General features: G+C 42.4%; 1 protein-coding gene across 14 annotated transcripts in view; it reads left to right on the top strand.

Moving 5' to 3' along the window:
• Positions 1-21,757, top strand: part of caska (calcium/calmodulin-dependent serine protein kinase a) — a 141,351-nt gene that overhangs the window by 28,483 nt on the left and 91,111 nt on the right. The window contains exon 2 of one of the 14 annotated variants that reach the window (XM_037790800.1): positions 9,253-9,414. The exons of the other annotated variants lie outside the window; for them this stretch is intronic. The gene's annotated coding sequence lies outside the window, so the exon portion shown is untranslated. The remainder of the gene's footprint in view (positions 1-9,252; positions 9,415-21,757) is intronic. 14 annotated transcript variants of the gene reach the window in all.

Here is a 21,757-nt window from a genome sequence, read left to right as displayed (position 1 = left end):
GAAGCGTGTTCGCATGTTCGCATGTGGGAGGATTGACGGTGCACATGTGCTCATTTACATGTCTCTTCTGCAAATCATATAAACATACTGTCGTGTGTAGGTGTGTTTGCGTGTGCACGGACGCATTGTTGCGTGCCAAATCTCAGCTCAGTGGGCTCGTTAACTTTTATAGACTGCAGCCGGAGCTGGGAGGAAATGGGCCGAGCCAATATGCTGACCACTGTGCACATTCACTTCAGCAGAGGACACACACAAACACACACACACACACACACACACACACACACACCGTTCTCTCTCTTCTTGCACCCGTCTGTCTCCATCCTGATTAATTGCTCCGAGAAACAACATCGGACTCTTCATCAGTGAAAAGACAAATTCATGGTTGTTTTGCTGGTAAAAATCCAGCAGCTTTTCTGTTGCGCTCACCTCGCCCCCTTTCATTATTTAAATGCACTGCAGTGTTAATCAAAAGTTCGATCGATTTCATTGACTCCTCTGTGCCGAAGCTCTGCAGTGTGAGCTGTGTTTTTTGGAGTTTAGTACAGGGAGGATTTAGTGTCAGAGTTTCCACTCCTTATTCCCGACTATGTTGATGGTCTGTGGTCGGCTGAGTGCATCTGAGCGGCGGAGGCTGATGGCGGTGGGTGGATTCCCGGGAGAGAAGCTTCATTCAGGCTTTCGGGAGGTCTGGCTCGGCGTAGTAACCCCTTTAGAGAGACATATTTCTGTTCTGTATATATGAGGCTGTGGTGCTGACCACTGTTTTGTGGCTGTTTGAATATAGACCAGTCTAACACAGGACGCAGTGTTCGGCCCTGTCCTAAATGTGAACCCAGAATATGAGCTTCTCCTGCTCTACTAATGACCTCACAGCTCATTTAAAACCTGTTTTTGCCCAAGACCGTTGCTAGTTTTTTTTTTTGCATCGCTGTGATTTGAACTGTGATGACAGCTTCATAGCCCTCTTGAGCTGTTTATTATTGGCATAATTTATTCTTTCCCTCCCCCTTCGCTTTTGATGCAAAACTAGTCTGCACTGGGAATCGAGCTCTCAAATTAGACCAAATGAAAACGGCAAAGCAGATAATCAGGCCTTCTGTTTATAATTTCACAGCCACTGTATTAATGAGAAAATCCTACGTTGCATCAGCACAGTTGATTACAAAAAAATAATGGGATCATTTTAATTCTTTGCTCTTAAAAGTGATATGTGTGAGAGTTTTAAGCCCCATTATACAAACTGATAATTATGATTGGTTTTAATTAGCATGATTACCATAAACAAATGAGAACAAAGTCACGACGACAGCTTTTAGTTTTGGGTTCGTCTCATGTCAACTGAACATGTTTCCTTCTGCTTCCTGTAATTAAGGCGATTCTTCTTCAGCTATTTTGCTCTACTAAAGAGGGTAAATATCTCAGAAGGGATATTTTCGCTACCACAACATGCCATATGGAAAATCTCTGAAAGCTTTAGCTTTGTTTGTACTGGAAGAACGTGTGTGTGCTCATCTATTTTTGTGCCAAAAAAACCCAATTAAGTAAATTCTTCATAAAATACAACCTAGTGAATCTAAGCCCCGAGGATCAGCTGAGTGGCCACACTCGGTAATGTCATTTTTGGCAGAATCGCACGATGAACACCGGCCCAAAAAGCATTTTTCATTTTTTCATTTTTATACCGTACACTTTCATTAGAGAAGCAACAGCTGTTAAATAAAAAAATTTCAGGCCCAAAAAATGACTCTTTTGTAGGGCTTCCCTCTCTTAGTCAATTAGTCGGTCGTTTTGGTTTTAGTTGACTAAGATTTAGTCATTTTTTATGCTTTTTTCATGCTGAATGATTTATTTCAAAGAAACTTCTGAGCACATCTCTGGTAAACACCAGATTTAAAGTGGTGCTATTATGTGATTTTTTTGTAGGGCTGCTGCTATCGTTTATTTTAGAAATCAAGTATTATACCGATTATTCAATCGATTAATAGGAGCAATAGTAAATATACAAAAGAGAAAATAAGACGACTCTCTTAAAACAACCAATTGGTTTCCTTTTTAGAAAAATCTGCATTTTCATTGCTTGAATTGCATAATATTATCTGTCAAAACTAAACCCATTTAATGCATTTAAGTGCCATATTACATTTTTTAAATAAAACATTCTGAAATGCAAACAAATAAATCTAAAAAAATTATTTCAAGTTGCTAAAGGTGCTATACTTTAACTGATTAAACTGTGATGATGTGTTTGAGTTCAAAATTAATTAATTGATTTTCAGTAATCACATTACTCCAGAAATCATTCCAGCCCTAATTCTTTGTGGAGAGACTCTGTCAATTAAATCAATTAATGGATTAGTTGTGTGAGTGTTAGGCGACTAAGAATTCCTTTGGTCGAGGACAGTTTCTACTCTCCTTACTCTTTTCTATAATACACTTGCTTCATTTTCAACTTTCCAATTATGAGGATTTGCTTCTTTTCTCAGTTGGAAATAACTGTAAATAAGGCTGAAATGATAAATCAATTAATAGTCAATTGACAGAAAAATCAACTGCATTATTTTCAGCCATTTATTGATCAAAACCTCCAACCATTCTCTGGTTTCAGCTTCTCGAATATGAGAGTAGAGTAAACTCCATCTTTGAGTTTTGGACTGTTGATCAGACAAAAAAAGACGCTTTTCATATCAATGGACAAATTGAGAAAATATTTAGCAGGTTAATCAGTAATGAAAATAATCATTACAGTAGGTGCAGTCCTGATTGTAGATTGAGTATCTTTTGGATTTTTGGTTGTGGGTCGGACAAAGCAAACAGGTTGGGTGGTGAATTGTGCTTTTTCCACAATTTTCTGACATTTTATAACTGAGCAATTATTTGATTTATTGAGAAATAATCAACATTAATCAAAAATGAAAATCATAATAAGTTCCATCCCTAATTTACAAATAAATTGGCTATTGATTATTTATCATTGGCTCCTGACCTCTGCTCGGTCATCTTCTTACATCGTAGTAGAAAGCGTCCTGCGTTTCTCCGACCTGTGCAGCTCTCTGACTCTATGTGTCCGTGATGGATTTAAATCCAGCTTCAGAGGCTCCATCATGTTATGCGGTCCTGTAAATACCCGTGTCAGTGTCCTCTCTCAGAGCTGTAATCCATCATCGTAGTAGAGGGCACGCCAAAGCACCTGAACTCGCCGTCAGAGTAGTACGTGAGTACAGTTGAGTCTAGAGATAGATTGTGGTTTTGTTCTTAATATGTTAAGAGAGGGAATAATCTGTTTAGTGATTCTGGCTGTGTGTTTGGGTCTATACTGTACACACACACACACACACACAAACACACACTGGCTTGTGAGTCTGTGGAGGCTTCCGTGGATGCTAGATCATGGAGGGGCTGCAGGCTACGACCATAAACATGCTGTCTACTCCTGGAGAGAGCCTGCCCTTAAATGCTTTCTTAATGGGCCCCTTCTGATCCAGCAATGGCCTCGCGGCTTATCAATGATTTAGCGCCGGGATGATGTCATAGACCTAATGGTCCATCAGCACCATTAATGTTGCAGCAGATCCCAATCACACACATACACACAGTAGGATCATGACCTCATGCAGCAGTTTTATCGAGTTAATTGTAATCATTGCGGAGATCATCTGTAATTTTTATCTCATGCAAAACTGCAATTTCTTTAATCTGTCATTAACTGCAATAATTATATGAAAACTAACCGCGGTCCTCTGATTACATCAATCCTGTGCAAATTGAGTTGATAGTAATAGAAGGAATCATTTGGCCTTTTGGTCCATAATTAAACAAAGCAATAGTGACATTACTTGACAGTTTTATGACGTTTTTCTCCAGGCGGTGCTCTGGAAGTAAAGTGCAAAGTTCTAGATATGCAACCTAATCTCATGAGAAGGCATAAATAGCATGACGTAGTACAGCATGTAGTGAAATTCAGGAACTGCATTTGACCCATCCTAGGACATTCGGAGCAGTGAGCAGCTACTATAAAGCACCCGGGGCGTGTTGGGACTTGAACTCGCGACCCTCCGGTTCCCAGGCCAAGTCCCCCACGGACTGAGCTACTATCCCAAAATAGCTCACGAAATAACAACATTATTCATTATTCATATTCAACATTAATTATTATTAGTTATTCTCAGACGGATATCAGTGTTTGTTGTGTGAAGAGGTTTGTCTGCGAAGCTTCAAATACCTTCAAATATTTCTCACCGAAGCTTTGAAGCCCAAAAAAGGGTATTTCAGGAAAGCCCTACAAATTAAGCGTGTCAGTCATATGACATTTGGTGCGACTGGGAACCAAGATCCGAGACGTTGACCTTGGCTCTGGGCCTCTTCATGGATTTCTGTCTTGTTGCTTTTCCATTTGAGCAAATCCAGCATTAATTACTTTCAATACACTGTAAAGAAAAAGGGGCATTTCTCACCGAACTGATTGGGTACTTATTTAAAGTTAAAGCCAACAAATCAGCCAGTTAATCCAGAGAGTGCCTCCTCTCTGTCTGCAGACAGTCCCGAAACAGCATCCGGCAGCAAATCTCACACTTGGCTCACGACCCAAAACACTCAGGGGATTGGACAGGAGGATTTTCTTCTCTCTGATTTTTCTCTTTTCTTTTTTTTGCTTTACTCCATTTTTCTCTGGCCAACTCCTCTCCGTTAATTTCTTCCGACGTCCGCTTTCTTTTCTACCTTATTGTTAAATCTCACGATGCCCTGACTTTAACAAATTAATTCAGACTGAAGTTTACTGTTAAATCATGCTGAATAAATCTGATGTGATTGATCGAATCACTCATCTTGTCACATCAGAGTTCGGTGTCAGAAAGCAGAAAAGAGTGGAGGGGCAGAGATGGAAGCGAGGTCTCTTCCCGCTCGGCCACATGGGAAGTCGGCCCTTACTCATTCATCCACAGCTGCGTGGGAGGAGGCAGGAAAGGCCCTCGACTGCAGGACTCAGAGCTGTCACTCTTTATGTCTTCTCCTCCTCATCAACCGACAGCCGTAAATGTGCTGAACACACGGACGCACATCCCCATCACCAGAGACAGAATCAGCAGGGCTTGTTCACTAGTTCCTTTAGCAACTGTCAAAGGATAGGATAGGAAGCAGATACAAGCGTACCATTGTGGTGCTCTAAAGAAATGAAATTTTCTTTTTTTAGTAGATAATTAATGTCTACATTACCAGGCTCCCCAACGTGCTCATTGACAGGATGAAACCTCTCAGGGTTTTTGCCTCAGTGACTCCGCTGGCAGCTATGGGAAATACTAAAAACGCCTTTTCATAAAATCTTAGGCCAAATGGCTTTCTCTGTTCAGGAGGGCGATATGTGGAACCTATTACCGACAGAACAGAAAATGTATCATTATTTTAAATCCCACTCATGGGAGAACCTGGCGTCTTTGTGTAGGATTTATTGGTCATGAAATGATTAGTCGATTCATCGGTTTGTCAGAGAGTGAAAATCAAATTAAAGCTGCTACAAGGAACTTTCATTTTGTGTTGATTTTGGCGGTCCCTGTGGACAAAGCAGTTGTGTTTCAGAGCACCAGAGTCCCTTTAGAAAACTTCTCATTTTACTGCAGCAGGGTCCGACAGTCTTCCCCCGCCCAGTCCTGGTTCTCCCGTGGTCAGAGGTCAAGGGATCCCTTTGAAAATGGCCATACCAGTTTTTCCTCGCCCAAATTTAGCCCAAGTTTGGAGCGCTATTTAGCCTCCTTCCCAACTAGCTAGTATGACATGGGTGGTACCAATGGATTCCTTAGGTTTTCTAGTTTCATATTCATATGAAAACTGAGCCAGCTCCAGCCTTCGAAAGATTGGCGGCCCATCGTATTTTTAAGAGGTAAATTAAAAATCGCAAGATGCGTTAATGCGTTGAAGAAATGAGTGGCTTTAAAACAAATTTGCGTTAACGCGTTATTATCGCGTTAACTTTGACAGCCCTAATATAACTGCATGTGTCGTTATCACAAGGTCAGGACACAGACCATGGATGCATTAAGAGAATCAGACAGTGAGTGGATAGTTCCACCGGCTGCTTCCTGACGTAGCTACCACTCTGGGAGGAGTAAAGGTTATGTGTGTCTTGGAGAGACGGATGCATTTACACCTTTTCAACATCTGGCTAGAATTTGTCTATAACAACTTTGAACAATTGGATTTCAATCCATCTTGAATGCTTCTTGGATGCACTCAACTTTTTCTGAGACCAGTTTGCTATCCGATCCGCCCAAGATGTGCACATGCAGCGTGCACACATTACCTGCTCCCTGACCCAGAGAAGAAGGAACAGGGAGGACAGAGGAAATGAGGACAGGAACAGAGAGAGAGGAGAGAGAGGGTAAGGTGGTTGAGAATGATTAGTTGTGACAGGAAGTCCCACTGCGCTCAGATTCCTCTTTACCCTCCCTTTCAACCTCCCCATGTACCCGTCTGCTCGACCGGCTAGTCTCAGGTGAGGGGTGAAGCAACGGGGCGGCCCTCAAGGGAATCCGCACATCCACTTGAATAAGATACAGTATTTTTATTAGCGACAAACACATAAGCATAGAATATTGATTAATGCCACTTACCAAGCAGCAACTTCATTATAAAAAGCATTAGTGTATGAACGTCTCCACTTATAGTCAGCCTCATGTAACCTTACCCACAGAATAAAGATCAGTTCAGATGATACATTAGGATTAGAGCTGTCAAAGTTTACGCGTTAACGCAAATTTGTTTTAACGCCACTAATTTCTTTAACTAATTAATGTAACTTGCAGTTTTTTAGGTTGTAGCGGGCTCAGTTTTAAAGCTAGAATGAAGATACTGGTATCATCTGAAACGAGAAAATCTAAGGAATCTATTGGTATGTCATACTAGCTTGTCGTGAAGGAGGATAATAACTTACGGCACATTTTGGCGAGGAAAAACTGTCATGGCTAACGCTGGCTAAACTGTTATTGTTGTAACTAAACTGCCAAAGTGCAGAAGTTCTTCTTCTTCTGGATTTTATCTGGATACCAGACTCCTGACATGACGAGTGTAAATGGAGCCTGTGTGTCCTTGTGCATGGAGAACACACTTGTTTCTGGTGCAGCACTCAGTACGCGGTCCTGTTTCTTCCTAATTGTGCTCATTTGTTGCTGCCTTGGCCCCGTTCCACAGGCCAGCACAGCTCCAGCCCCAGTGGGCGGCAGACGGGGCCAGACCAGACCGCATTAGGCCTCGCTAGGCGAAAAAGGCTTTGGCTCAAAATGACGAGAGTCAGTAAGTGGTTATTTTTTCCGAATTGCTCCTGCAGCACGGAGCTTAGTCAGGGTGGTTAAAGGGCTGGATACGTGGGTGGCGGGGTGGAGTTTGATGTGGACCTTTTTTTCCTCTTACATCAGCTGTCTTTGCTGTTTTGCTCTCTGATTCTCGGGGTAATTGTGACTCGGAAGTTATTAGCAGTTAAGGCAAAGTTGATGCTTTAAAACCTCCGTTGTGTGTGTGTGTGTGGGGGGGGTGTACAGGAGCAAGGTGGAAGGAAGAGAGGAAAAGCCTGTTCTCTAAATGTCTGTGCTCGGTAGATAATGTCTTGACTCGCTGCAAAAGCGGTTTGGACCGGACCAAACCACCATCTTGGAGTAGAAAAAAGTAGAAAAACTGCGAGCACAAAGATGTAGAAGCAGAAGAGACGTTGCTCTCTGCTCTTTCAAATGGTCTGTGTGATGACTCAGACAGAATCCTAATATATGTTTTCATCCCCTCCCCTTTTCATTTTATCTGCCGTCCTTTGTGATCCCACATTAACACATCAGAGCCGAGAGGTTTCATAAACTCCTCCGTCTCAATCCGCCGAGGGACCTTGGCTCTTTTGAAAAATACAAAACCCTTACTAGTTCAGAAAGAGGTCTAATAAAATAGAGGTTAGTGGGAATTAATGAGCATAAACTCCAGTTTTTTGATTGGCAGCCGGCGATGACAATGACATCATTGGTTTAAAAGCTGCTCTAACAATATGCTAATGTACAGTGTAGTCCCCGGAGGCAGTGCAGATATATATGTGCACCTGTTTTCAGTGGAATCATTTCTCTTTCTTTTGTCTGTTTTTGTTAGGTGCTGTGTTGTTGCTTCATAAAAGAACAACATTATTCATAAAATGCTTCATCAATTATGTTTACTTACCTACATCAAACAAGAAGCAGCAGCTGATACTGCAAGATTTTAGTGTGGAGAAATAAAATGTCCACTAAGGTAACCGGAGTGGGATGGCTGGGCTGACATGTAAATTAAAGTTGAAAAGGAATTGTTGAGTTATATATTTTTTTAAGTCGAGTAGAGGGAGAGGAGTGCTGTACTTCAAGGAATTTATTGTAGATTTCGGAGTATTTTTTTTTCCAGTTTTTTGTTCCTCTGATATTTTATTTTATATTTTCCATCTCTTTTTCTCACACAGGTTAGATTTGTTTCATGCTCGGTTCTGAATCACGGCGTTCTGTGGTCTGTAATTTCTGTATTACAGACCATTGCTATGTATAGCAGACCGTTGCTATTGGCGTAGTTCTGATGTCGGACTCTGGCGGACCGTTTTTGTATCAAATTATTGATAGTAAGTAGCCGTGTAATAAGCGGGATAATGTACAGCTAGTGGGTCATTGTTGTTAAATAAACACCTTCAGGGCAATGAGAGACCGCGTCGGGGTGCGGCATCGCCCTATCGGGGATTCTTTTACGACAATGGCTGTCTCGCTGTACATTATCCCTTACATATATCGTTATCAAAATATGAAATGACCTATAACGTGATAGAAGACTAGTTTGATCCAACAGATCTTCTTAACATTGTGAGAACTATAACTGATCTCATCATCAGTGTGTGCCTTACAGGAAACCAATTTACACACTAAAAATATCACAAAATATAGATATCAGTAATATTTATAACATTGCTGCCGTGCACCATTAATAACATTAACATAATCTGGGTTTGAAATATTAAAGCAGTCTTTGATCATATACTGTATGAGTATATGTCTTGACCTCTTCTCTCAAACACAATTTATCTGTCTAAGCCCGGTGGCCTACTACTGCTGCTGCCGCTGCATGTGTACTACATCAAAGTACATCTTACGGCCTGACTAGCGTCTCTGTGAGGGCGGTTTTTCGGGAAAGCCTGTCAGCTCTGCTGCAGTGCCCTCTGTGTCTGTCTGTGTGTGCGTGTGTGTGTGTGTGTGTGTATTTGTGGACTGTCAGTGAGCATTGCAGGTGCTGGCATGTCCATGCTTCTGCCTAATCCCCATGGGAGCGTAAATAAGCTGCCTAGCTCTGCCTCCTTACATAACCACTCTGCCAGAGAGAGAGAGAGGAGGGAGAGGAGGGAGAGATGACGACATGATACAGAGACAGGAGGAAGAGGTAGGGTGGACCGCTGATGGGTAGAAGAGAGGAAGCTGTTAGAGAATGAGGGGATGACGATAGGAAAGGTAGAGGATTTGTAGGTGTAATTTCTTGATTTTATTCCTTTCTCTCCCTCTCTGGTGTTGCTGATGAAAACATTTCATTATCCGTTTTTATTTTTCTCTGCCTATACTTTGCTCTACTAGTGTTTTACTCTCTCCCTCCCGTCCTCTTCTTTCCTGCTTTCTCATTTTCTGCTCTTCTTGTGTCTGTACAGTGAAGCCCCCGGGCGGGCAGACGATGCTGGGAAATGTCAGACATTTAATTGAATTTCGTGGCACTGCTGGATCCCCTTAAAGTGATCATTGGCAGCATACAAGCACAAGCACAATTACAAAAACACGTCTCCAAAGGACTGCACTGGCTGCTCTTACATCCTCGCACATGGAGACCCCGCTATGATCTGAAACACAGCGTTGTGATACTGTGTGATACTGTGTGTGTCGGACCGCATTGAGATTCATTAGGCTTCTTGTCTCACTCGGCTGCTCTTGTCGAGCAGAAGTCTGCAGCACATTCAACTTTAAAAGATCACCGCTATCAATTTTTCTTTGACGGTCTCCGTGTTATTCTGTCGAGCACGAAATAAAGTATGAAAGAGTCACAGTGGGATGCAAATAGTAGCCGGTGGGCTCAATCCAGCCCTCAACGAAAGCTTTCCCTTTCATAGTGCGTTTACATGCAGTATCCTGGTTTGGATCTTATTCGGGATAAAATGTTTACATGGAAAATGAGAAAACTTGGTCATTCATCTCTGTCTCTATATATATGATCATGACAGGTTTCTGGTTAATACCATGGACACTTTGTCTTTGTGAACAGAGACCGCTGGGGAACCAGGATCAGGTGTTTACACGCCACGGTATCCTGGTTTCTGTCGGAGTACTCCAGCGAACATATCCAGGTTTCTGAAACCAGGATATGATGTTTGCATGCACAACTCATAAAAACCAAGTTACTCATCTGTAAACACACTCGCAGTTTGCATCAAAATGTTTGCATCATTTTTCATTTATCTTCTGTAGATTACAATATAAGTAACTTATGTAATACACCTTGTAATATGAATACAATCAATGATTTGTGTCCCAAAAATGGGTAGTAGGAGTATCGCCCGTAAGCTTTGGCGACTGCTAGTGGGGGTTGGGAGCCCCAGGTTGGGAACCCATGCTCTATGAGCCCCATCGATGTAAAAGATCTGGATAATTTTATACTTTGATGTCAAACTTTTTTTTGCTTCATGCGCCGCTGAGCAACTTTCATAGGAATGAACGAGGCCCCGTTCATGGAATATTCCTATAAGAGGGGTTATCACTGTCAGTGTGACATAAAGCGCTTTAACCGCTGAACTAAAGCACATCAAACGTTTGCTCATATTTTATCTGGCTGTTACTCTCTGTTCTCTCTCTCTCTCTCTCTCTCTCTCTCTCTCTCTCTCTCTCTCTCTCTCTCGCTCTCCCAAAAAAAAAAAAAAAATACTTAAGCAGTTATGGTGATACAGGGTCATAACTTTATTTCAGTTTTGCTGATAATCACATTAGTGAAATGACGTTAGAGAAATGACTTTGGCTAAATTATCATCCCAAAAACTATATGAAATCCAACTGCAGTGTTTAATGCTCATGGAGTCCAGCTGTCACATACTCACACAAGAAGAGTAGATGGAGCTGATCATAACAGACGTGTGTTGTTATGTATGACCAGGTCGGGACCCTTTCTAGCACCATTATAACGTGTGACATATAGGCAGTGGTTGATGAAGCACCTGAAAGCCACACTTGAGTAAAAGTACAGATATTGAACCAGAAAACGACTTTAGCAGAAGTTAAAGTCACCTATTGCAATATTACTTGAGGAAAAGTCTGAAAGTATCTGGTATTCACTGTATTGAAGTATCAAAAGTCATTTTCTGTTATTAAATGTATTGAAAGTAAAAGTACAGGTAAATGCTGTTAATAAAAAAGCAAGTCAGAATTTTGAGATTTATGAAGTTTATGGGGCGGTCACACATGCGCAAAATTAATATTTATAGAGCAAAATCCAGTTTTCCTTCCCTCATAGTCGCAAGTAGCATGTAGCATGATCTTGAGCGGAAATCTAAAATTATTTATGACTTTGTTTGCGCTTTCCCATCACGTGAATGATGTAATTTGCAAGCTAGCGACCACTGATCCACCAAACCTGCTTGCTTGCAATAGTACCAAAGTCATGAAGATGTTTAGGGGAAATGAATCGGAGTAAAAGTACACATTTTATTTAGGAAACGTAGTGGAGTCTAAGTGAAAGTTGATAGAAGTATGGCAACTCAAGTAAAGTACAGATAGTCCCAAAAATATATATATTCTTAAAACAATAGAGGGAGTTATTCAGGGCAGCCTTGCCTTTAACAACTTCTTCTATATCCTTCTCATTGCTCAGTTGGTCTGCATTAAACACAAGATGTATTGTGTCCACCCTGAGGCCATTTGTATTCTCTAACTTGCACTTTCTCCACTGCCTTTTGCTTTTGTATCTTGTTCTCTTGGGGGCAGGTAGCGCTTTGTGTTTTTTTTTTCCTTTCAGTGTTTGCTCTGTCTGTGGTTTGTTCACTTCATAAACTGCAGACTCAGTGAATTTTCACACCAACCAGAGCCCGTGTTTCGCTGCATCGACGTCCCTAATGCACCGAGCTGCGTTCGTGTCGGATGTACAGCGCTTTTGCTGCAAATTTTGTCACTTTTAACATAAGTTATTTTTTATATCTGAGAGTGAAAAAGGTCTGTAGTACCTTTTTCACAGCTGAGTGAAGCTTGATTGAAGCTTTACTGTCAGCAGCTGAATCAATGTGTGTGTGTCTCTACATGAGTGAGCGGGATAAAAAAAACAGAACACAGCTTAGCCAATCAAAGATGTCTAAAACCTGTCAGTTCAGGGCTATTTAACAACTCCCCCTGCGTCAAAGCTGACCGCTCGAGCTTCTCCGCGGCTTAATGATGGTGAGATCAGTTGGTCGGTCAGTCAGTCTCTTCTCCTCTTGATACCTGCTGGCCAGATTACGATGGAAGGCGATGTGGATGTTCACGCTCCTTAGAGGACTGATTTCTAGTGATTTTTGTTAACCGTCTGGCCTTTCTGCAGAACTGTCTATATGTCACATTTTCCTCTTGACCAACACTTTTATTCATGACAAGGTTTCTGGAAAAAATGACTTTTACAGTGGATTTTCCTAGTTCCCAGAGACTGAATCATAATAGTTTTGAACACCCAAATGGCAACACCATTAGGATAGAAATCCTCCTGTACACTCAACTATCAAAATCTTTGTTATCAATCTCTTTGCATCGCTGTGAAGTGTAGATAAAGCATTTCTAAGCCCTAAGAAAGGAGGGACAATCCGTCACATTTAGAGTTTTGAGGAAATTTGCATTGATTATTCATACTCCTTGGGGGATAAACCATGGATGTGTTGTCAGAATTGGATATCAGACCCAAAGATGGCACCCAGTCACTTGAAATGAAAATTACATACACAAAAACGTTTTCTAACTTCTAGTTTTACTTCCAGGGCTGGCAAAGCATTGTTTTATTGTCAGAAAATATATAAATAAGTGCATAAGTTTAACATCGGATACTCAAATAAAAAGTAAAAAAAAGACAGAGTTATATTGCAGTAGGTAGCAAACAGGGAGCCACTTCAGACTAGGGTTGGGCGATATGTTAAAAGTTTTCCCATCGGCCATCGTCAGGACAACAACCGACACTGAGCTTCAGAGAGAGTTGGCGGGCGGCGGGTATCAGTTCTGTGCAGAACACCGGAACAAAAACAGACGCATCACCGACAGTATGATAATAATGCACTTCCCGTGCCTACAGTCTGATAGTCTGTAGATATATTGCCTCTCTCGCTGCTCATTCTTCAGAGGCGGACCATTTAAAAATGACAAACATAGCCCAAAAAAAACAACCGCTGATATCCGATATATTCGTCCAATTGCCCAACCCTACTTCAGACACAGTATCTGATTGGCTTATTTCATCCTTTGTGTGTCTTTCTCTCACTTTATCCCTCTCCGACTCCCCCCCCTCTCCGAAGACTCTCTCTACGAGGTGTAAACATTTTAATGACATTCATTTAGTGTCGATTCTCTTGAATGTTTCCTCCAGGCTGAAGTTTCATTATGCCTTCTGATGGCATTAAGTCCGTTACAGTCCTGAGCGCTTCACTTCCGATTCATTTCAGTCTCATTGTGCTTTCACTGATAACAGTAAGGAGCGCGATTATTTCCACATTATCTCTCCTTTATGTTTTCCTCTTTGTATGCTCCTCGGAATGCCTTGACTGTTTCCTCTTTCTTTGAAGACAGCCGTTATTCAATTATTTTGTTTTGTTTATGCGGATACTTAGAGAACAGATCACTCGATTGCAGCATCAAATGACACGCTGGAAGTGGCGGTTTAATCTAACAGCTAGGACAACGTGACTGTCATCTCCATCAGAAGCTGGTGTCACCGTTTAGTAAAGCAGCTCAGTTCAACTTCCTCCTTTTGTTATTTCCGATGACCCGACTGACACACGTGTGTGCGATGCGAGAGCTGCTTCCATTACAGGATGGCCGTAGAGTTTGAGCGATGTTACGGACTTGTGTGTGTCGTAAAGCCGGTGACATTTACGGAACGAGACACGGGGGCGATTGATGCACTGCCAAGTTCGGATGGAGTGCGGCCTGCAAATCACCTTTTACTACAGCAACACACACACACAAAGATGCAGATAGATGGCATGCAATATAGGGCACCCTATCTTTTTGATGCCGTCGTAAATTCCCATCGGTTACCCTGATGTGGAATGCAGGTAGCATCTCTTCTCTCCTCCGAGCCGGTTCCCACATCCTCTCACAGGGCCAGCCGTAGTATCAACAGATTAAAGTTATGGCAACACCTCCTACCTGCGAGGTCAGCTGAAGTGCAGAGAGTAAAGGTCAGGGAGTTGTTGTGTGTGTGTGTGTGTGTGTGTGTGTGTGATCATTAAGTGCTTATTGCTGTGAACTGTGAGACTAAAGGTGCTTTCACACCTGTAATTATACAGTTATACAGGCTGACAGGTGGGGCTGAGTATCGTTTAATATTTACGATGCCAGTAATACCAGTGCTCTTAAATTGAAACCGATACCAATAGAGTACTTCATTCCATACCCATCATGTGAGTGGAAGCTGTGTGTGTGTGTGTGTGTGTGTGTGTGTGTGTGTGTGTGTCTCACTGGCTTGCTAAGACTGTTAGCGCTGTTAGCTGCTAGCCACCAGCTCAGACATCTCCATGTTGGCAGGCAATCCTAGGTGTATGGGTTGTAGCTGCTGCGGTAGTGGGCCAATCACACGTCGCATTAAATGCTTGCGGTGATTGGCTGTGAGGAAAACCATACTAATATTTTTTTCTAGATCTAGGCACAAAGAGGATCGATTGTAGGTATCATTTGACTGGAGAAGCTTGTGCACCTTGGCGGAGGTCTGCGCTCTCCGAGTGCCATTCTAGTTAGTTAACAAATAACAGGTAGAGACAGGACAAAAGCGCCTTGGCGTGCTTCCAGATGGCTAGTGCGAATATTGGCAAGCGCACGGACACCCGCATGAGGCCTGTTACTGTGGGATCGCGGTCACACAGTTTTTAATGGACTTAATGACAAAGTACACAGAGTTGGACACAAGCACAGCAATTTTAACAGATATCGACGTATTAATCAGAGAAAATACCCGCGCTGCTTTGCATACATGTTGATTTGCGTAAGGTTATATACAGTACATGGCCTTAAATACAGATCGCTTCCTGAACAGATTTCACCATCTGCAGATGGATTTATTAGTAGTTTAGCCCTTGAAATCATGGTTGGGTTGGTTTGTTTGCTTTCACACCACAATTGAACCGCACAAGAGTCCGCCACCTGCCTTTTCAATCGGTCTTTGTTTGCTTCATACCAGGGTTCGATTGACAGCTTTCTCACACAACGAACCGCACTAACCGGGCAAACAGACATTTAAATCGAACCAAACAGGTTAGGTGTGAGAGCACCTTAAAGGTCACACACGTTTACTTCTTACACTGGAGACGATTCTATTTGCTCGCCCTCGCATCCAGTCAACACGGACAGTTTTTACGCACTTCAATTGAGCTGCATTCAACATGATCTACACACAGACGTGCAGCCATACTACACCAAATGAACCCCGATAGGCCGAGGATGTGTCGTAAAACTCTGCGCTGCTGCTCCTCCGCTCCTTTTCTCTTCTCAATGCTCTCCCAGAAGCAGCAGTAAAGAAAAGATTAGTGAAGGAGGAGAGGTGATCAGAAATGGGTCAAAAGTCTTATTATTACCGTTACCGAAGCCGACGGCAATTAGCGGAGAAGTGGCCACATCACAATGAATTAATTATAGAGCCAGCAGGAGAGCTTATTCGTGACTGCCCTATTTAAAACTCCAGCGTCTGGTCAGGTTTTGTTTTACGTTAAATATATAAAAATACAGGTTATATAAAACATCAATAACGGCGTGTGACTCCCCAGTCTGTTGAAAGGTTAAAGTAGGGTTTAAACTGTCTGGAGTAGAGACCACAACAACGATCAACACTTTCTTATTTGATAAACAGCACAGCACACACAACAAATTATAAGCTAAGCAACATGTTGTGACCTTGAGAAACCCATTTTCGTGTAATTACTAGAGGATAATGAGATAATAAATCATAATCCCAAGGAAAGAAGGGTTTAAGTCAACATCTCAATATAATGAGCAAGTTTCGAGCAACCTTGGTCATCCCCTGCCTCCATAATTCACCGACGAGTAGTCTCTAATGTAATTAATTAATCCATGTAAATGATTTCAAACCATGTGAAGTAAATGCTGTAATGAACATATTGCCGTGAGCTCATATTGGAGGTACTGGGTTGCACAGTTTATATGAACTCTAAAATACTGGAGTCAAATCTGGGGAAAATGGAGGAGGCGTGTTTGCACAAATGGGACTCACCCAAATGGGACTTTCTCTTCCTGTCCATGTTTCTCCTCTTCTCTCTGTCTCCCCTCTTCCTGTTATTTTAGCGAGGGTGGCTAAAGTGCAGGAATCATCAGAACAGCCCATGTGCAGCTGACTTTTCTATTCAGAGCTCTACTGGCTGACACTGTGTGCAGCTGAGCTCCATTCAAAGCCAGAATGGCTCCTCCACGTACAGTTGATTTCTGCCATGACGCCCAGTTCCGCCACTTGAGCCGTCTGCGGTTCAAAGCGGTTTCTCCTCCTCCCATCATGCTCTCCCCTCCGTCGGCCTCCCTTCACCTCCTCTCTGCTGACAGATTTCTAAAGTTAATCTTTCCTGCTTTAGAGCACTGCGAGGCTGATGTGTGCGGAAGATCGATTGTGCCCCTTAAACCTTTTTTTTTTAAGGCTTGTCCAGGCTGCTGTGAATAAGCCTCTCATCTGCTCCACACACACACACAGTAACACTCTTTTTCAGACACACACGCACACTGTACAGTGGGATGGGCAATATGGACAAAGACATGAAGACATGAGGGTTGGTCCATCTGCGTTCTATTCAGATTTCTTTCAAATTGAAACGCCCACTTAGCCATTAACTGTGCCAAACGTACCAAAGTAAGCTAATCAATAAGGTAATGAATAATGTGAATGCTAGCATTAGCTGATTCAACGTTAGCTGTGCTAAGTTTGGAAATAACTCAAAAGGTTAGTTTTTTGAAGTGGGGTTGTGTGTATACTTTTGTGCTCTGCGAGGTAAAATTACTGTTTTTGTGAATGGAGTCTGGTGGCTTTGAAGAGAGCGATATAACTGCTCCAGCCAGTCTGACGGCGAGGTAAAGCGGCTGTGGACGGGAGCAGCAGAAAAACGTATTTTAGCCACCTAAAAAAATAAATAAATCAATATCAGTTTAAGTATAGACTTTATTTAGAATATTTTCACCGCTTTGCCTCGCCATCAGACAGCCTTTTCAAGACGGGGAACTGAAGCCGTTGTATCGCGGTCTTCAGCCACCAGACTTCATTCACAAAAACAGTAATTTTACCTCACAAAACACAGGAGTTGCTGGCAGTACATTGCTTAGCTTCTGTGCCGGTACTCCTGACTGCTTCTCCAAACTGGGAGCATGCCAACCGCCATCTAAGTTACTGTATGTAACGTAAATACACTGACTCTAAGGATGTGTATATGCTGTATATGTAGCAGCGCCATCATGCAGAAACCTACGTCAGAACACGTGGGAAAAAGCTTTTAGAAGGGCCTTGGAAAATAGTATTTTGACCATAAAACGTGTGGATGTGAATGGTCGGATTTGAATACATAAGGAACACCACTGCGAAGCTACAGAAGGATATAAAACCTACAATATAAAGCATGGACCCGCCCTTTAAATTCATTCTCAAAGTAGAAAAAGGTTGTAGTCTTTAATATAAGCCTGCCAGCAATTGACTTTTAATAAAACATGAAGATGCGCTGGTACTGCAGCTGACTGTTTTCACCCGTTTGATTTATATTTAAGAGCTTTTCTGCTGCAATCCAAACCTGTTGTCTTTTTCAGTGAATTGAATAATCGCTCAGCCCTGCACACACATACACATACACACACACACACACACACACTCTGAAGATGGTTAGACTCACTGAAAAAATGATGCAATTTGAGAAACTCCCACTACCAGTAGTGTCTTTGTTTGGCACGTCTTTCTACTCGTCATGCCTCTGTTGTAGCCAACTTCTTTGCCTTCATCTTTTTTTAAATTTCCTCAAGTAAGCTATTTATTCCAGGCTCAGTATTTTTTCACATCACTGCCCATCTTGCCTGCCTTTCCTCCTCTGTTTGTCCCAGCTCCTCCGGGGCCTCTTGTTCGTCGTTGTATAGGAGTGCAGCCCCGAGCGCGGCCTGACATTTGCTGCGCTGCGGCGGGAGGGGCGGGGGCAGAGGTGAAGTGACTAGACTGTAGCGTGGAGGGAGATAACGCAGCAGCGGAGAACTCCACTGCATTACTAATAAGAGCTCTTTGACCCGATGTATCTGCTCTAACAAAGTTTAGGTTGAAACAGACTCCTGCTGAAGTTTTGACTTTAATTCCGAGATAGACTTTTCATTTGGCTCCAAGTGCCGACTCTCTGAAATTGACAAATTCGTTGTTTGCAAGCTGGTGTTATCTTTCAGTTGGAATAGTAGATTTCCCCACGGAGCCTGGCTCCTCGCAGTCCAAGAGGCTTTAGAGGAAGATGGAAGAAAGCCATCACTCTTTCCTTTCTTTCCAGTCACTTTGTACACAGTTCAAATCTGCACACAGTACGTCTGTGCCTGTAGCCTGACATAGCTGGTACCAATGGGTTCCTTAGGCTGTCTACTTTCATATGATGCCTATAGCTCCACTGTAACTCTAAAACTGAACCAGCTACAGCTTCTGAAAGACCGTAAAGTCGGTCCGCGGGTCTCAAAGGGTTAATAAGTAACGACTAATTGATTTAATGAAGAGGTGGCTGTATTTGCATGTGGCCTATTTACCTAAAGAATCAATCACTGGATGAGTGAACGGACTGATGGGACGACAAACAGATGGATTTTTGGCAAGTCAATGTGGAATTTACCACCTCACTCTGCGTGTGTGTTTAGTGGTTAATTGCACTCAGAGTGCAGCCTGTGAAATAAATGCCTGTCATGTGATGGTGAACCGAGGACACCGAGGAATGTTCCCGCTCACTAAAACTGGTGACCCAGTGGCCTCTGTGTGAGCCAGAGAGGCCTGCATGCATGCACAGAACCATTACACAATCCCTCCGGTCTCAGTGACAGTTTACTCGGCAACACTTCCCATCGTGTTTATTTCAGTCTGTGTTTGATCTATGTTTATACCGCGTGTGTACAAGTGTTTGTGTGTGTGTGTGTGCATGCTTGGGCACGCTGCCGTCCTACCTCACCCTTCTGACGCTAAGCAGCTTTAGCTTGATCACCATCTGTTCAACCAGTCCTTGCACAAAGACTGCCTCACACTCCTCACCCACACACACACACACACACACACACTAGCAGCACTGCTCGTGTTCAAACCTCAGCCAGTCGGCGTTGTGCTGTCTGCTGCAACCAGGGGTGATTTTTTTTTTGTGTGTAGCTGTGAAATGGGTGCTTCCACGTTGCCACTGAGGTTGTGCTGAGTGTGATTTGCTGTGGGATGGGTAATTCACAGAAGGCTGCAGGTAGTGTTTGTGTCTGTGGTGTGTGTGTGTGTGTGTTGGAGGGTTGCTGTGTCTCTCTCCGCTAGTTACAGTCTGCTCCGCTGGTGAACCCAGCAAACTGCTGAGTCTCCCAGTTCACCCACAGGACAGGAGAGTATTAAAGAGATGAAACATTTTTTACCTCTATTCTGTCCACTTCACAGGCTCAGAGAAACCAGTGAGCATGTTTTTTGAATATCGGTGTGATCTCGTCATCTTTCTTTCTTTTCAACAATCTGCACATTCGATAATACATTACATATTACACATTAATATTTTCTTTTTCGACAGTAATATCCCACCTTTATCCCCCCCCATACTCAGCAGTGGCACTTTTGGCCACATCAAGTCAAACCATGTCGCACTGATTTGCGTTTCCATGACCAAATTTAGTGTGCTGAGTTGTGCCGAGTCGTGCCCGAGATGTGCTATTTCCAAAGTCGCACCAAAGTGCGCCGTACCCGTTTATAAGCGGGTTACGGTGACGTCTCGCAGATCGCAGCCAGCCCATGTCGACCCCCCCTTTTCCCCTCAAACAAGTGTGTGTTGCGAGCAAGACTCAACTCTGTGCAGGAGACCAGAGAGAGAAAGACATTTTTTAAAAGTCTCTTTGTGTTTAGCTCTCAGTATTTTTGTAGCTTCTAACTGAATCTCTTTGTAGTCTAAATCATTTGTCTCTGTTTCTACTATCCGATATCTGCTTTATTTTATGGCTTCATGTTTGCTTTCAACTGTATCGTAGTCGTATTAAGTTACTGCTGATGAAAATTTCCCCAAATTTCCGGATTTTGATTCATAATAAAACAGGGCTGTCAAAGTTAACGTGATAATAACGTGTTAACGCAAATTTGTTTTAATGCCACTAATTTCTTTAACGCATTACCGCAAGTTGCAATTTTTAGGTTGTAGCGGGCTCAGTTTTAAAGCTAGAGTGAAGATACTGGCATCAAATGACACTAGAAAACCTGATGAATCCATTGGTACCAACCATGTACTAGTTTGTCGAGAAGGAGGCTAAATGACGCTCCAAGCTAAATTTTGGTGACAAAAAACTGGCGTGGTCATTTTCAAAGGGGTCCCTTGACCTCTGACCTGCAGATGTGTGAATGTAAATGGGTTTTATGGGTACCCACGAGTCTCCCCTTTACAGACATGCCCACTTTATGATAATCACATGCCGTTAGGGGCAAGTCATAGTCAAGTCAGCACACTGACACACTGACAGCTGTTGTTGCCTGTTGGGCTGCAGTTTGTCATGTTGTGATTTGAGCATATTGTTTTATGCTAAATGCAGTACCTGTGAGGGTTTCTGGACAATATCTGTCATTGTTTTGTGTTTTTAATTAAATTCCAATAATAAATATATACATACAGCATATTTGTCCACTCCCATGTTGATAAGAGTATTAAATACTTGAGAAAAATGTGTGATTAATTTGTGATTAATTGTGATTAACTATTTTAATAGTTTGACAGCCCTAATAATAATTGAATAACATACATAAATAGAGATAATATAATAATTATACAACAAAAAAATGATCAACATGTCAACCTAACCTTAAGAATTGCCTACATCCCACAAGGTCACAGCCCAAGATGTGCTATGTACCTCCGCTGTTACATCTCCACACATATTTACCTCTCATACACACACTTCATGTACCTACTGTAGATACAAACAACATCATACACATATGTGCATACATTCCCCCTTCTGAACGGCTTATAGTTATACATCTCCAATCACAGTTCGATCTAGGTCATCTTGATTTATGTGATCATCAGAGCTGGAGTTGGAAACATTGTAACCACGGTAACAGACAGCAGAGCTGTCTTTTGTGCTCCTGTCTGGAGCTGGGTGTCATTATTCAGCCAGTTTTGGTGCTCATCAAAAAAGAAGTCTGGTAACATCAAGTGTCAACCTACCAGGTCAAATTCACTCAAAACATTAATACGTCATTCTTGTTAACTTATTCTAGGACATGTCCTGATTTAACCCTGCAATGGAAATGCTCCACCAGTGCCTACATTGGTATTTTTGCTCATTCTGATGTAATTTCTTAGAGT

Source organism: Sebastes umbrosus, chromosome 13 (assembly GCF_015220745.1).
Source record: "Sebastes umbrosus isolate fSebUmb1 chromosome 13, fSebUmb1.pri, whole genome shotgun sequence".
Classification (NCBI taxonomy): Eukaryota; Metazoa; Chordata; class Actinopteri; order Perciformes; family Sebastidae; genus Sebastes; species Sebastes umbrosus.
This window is presented reverse-complemented; position numbering and strand designations above follow the sequence as displayed.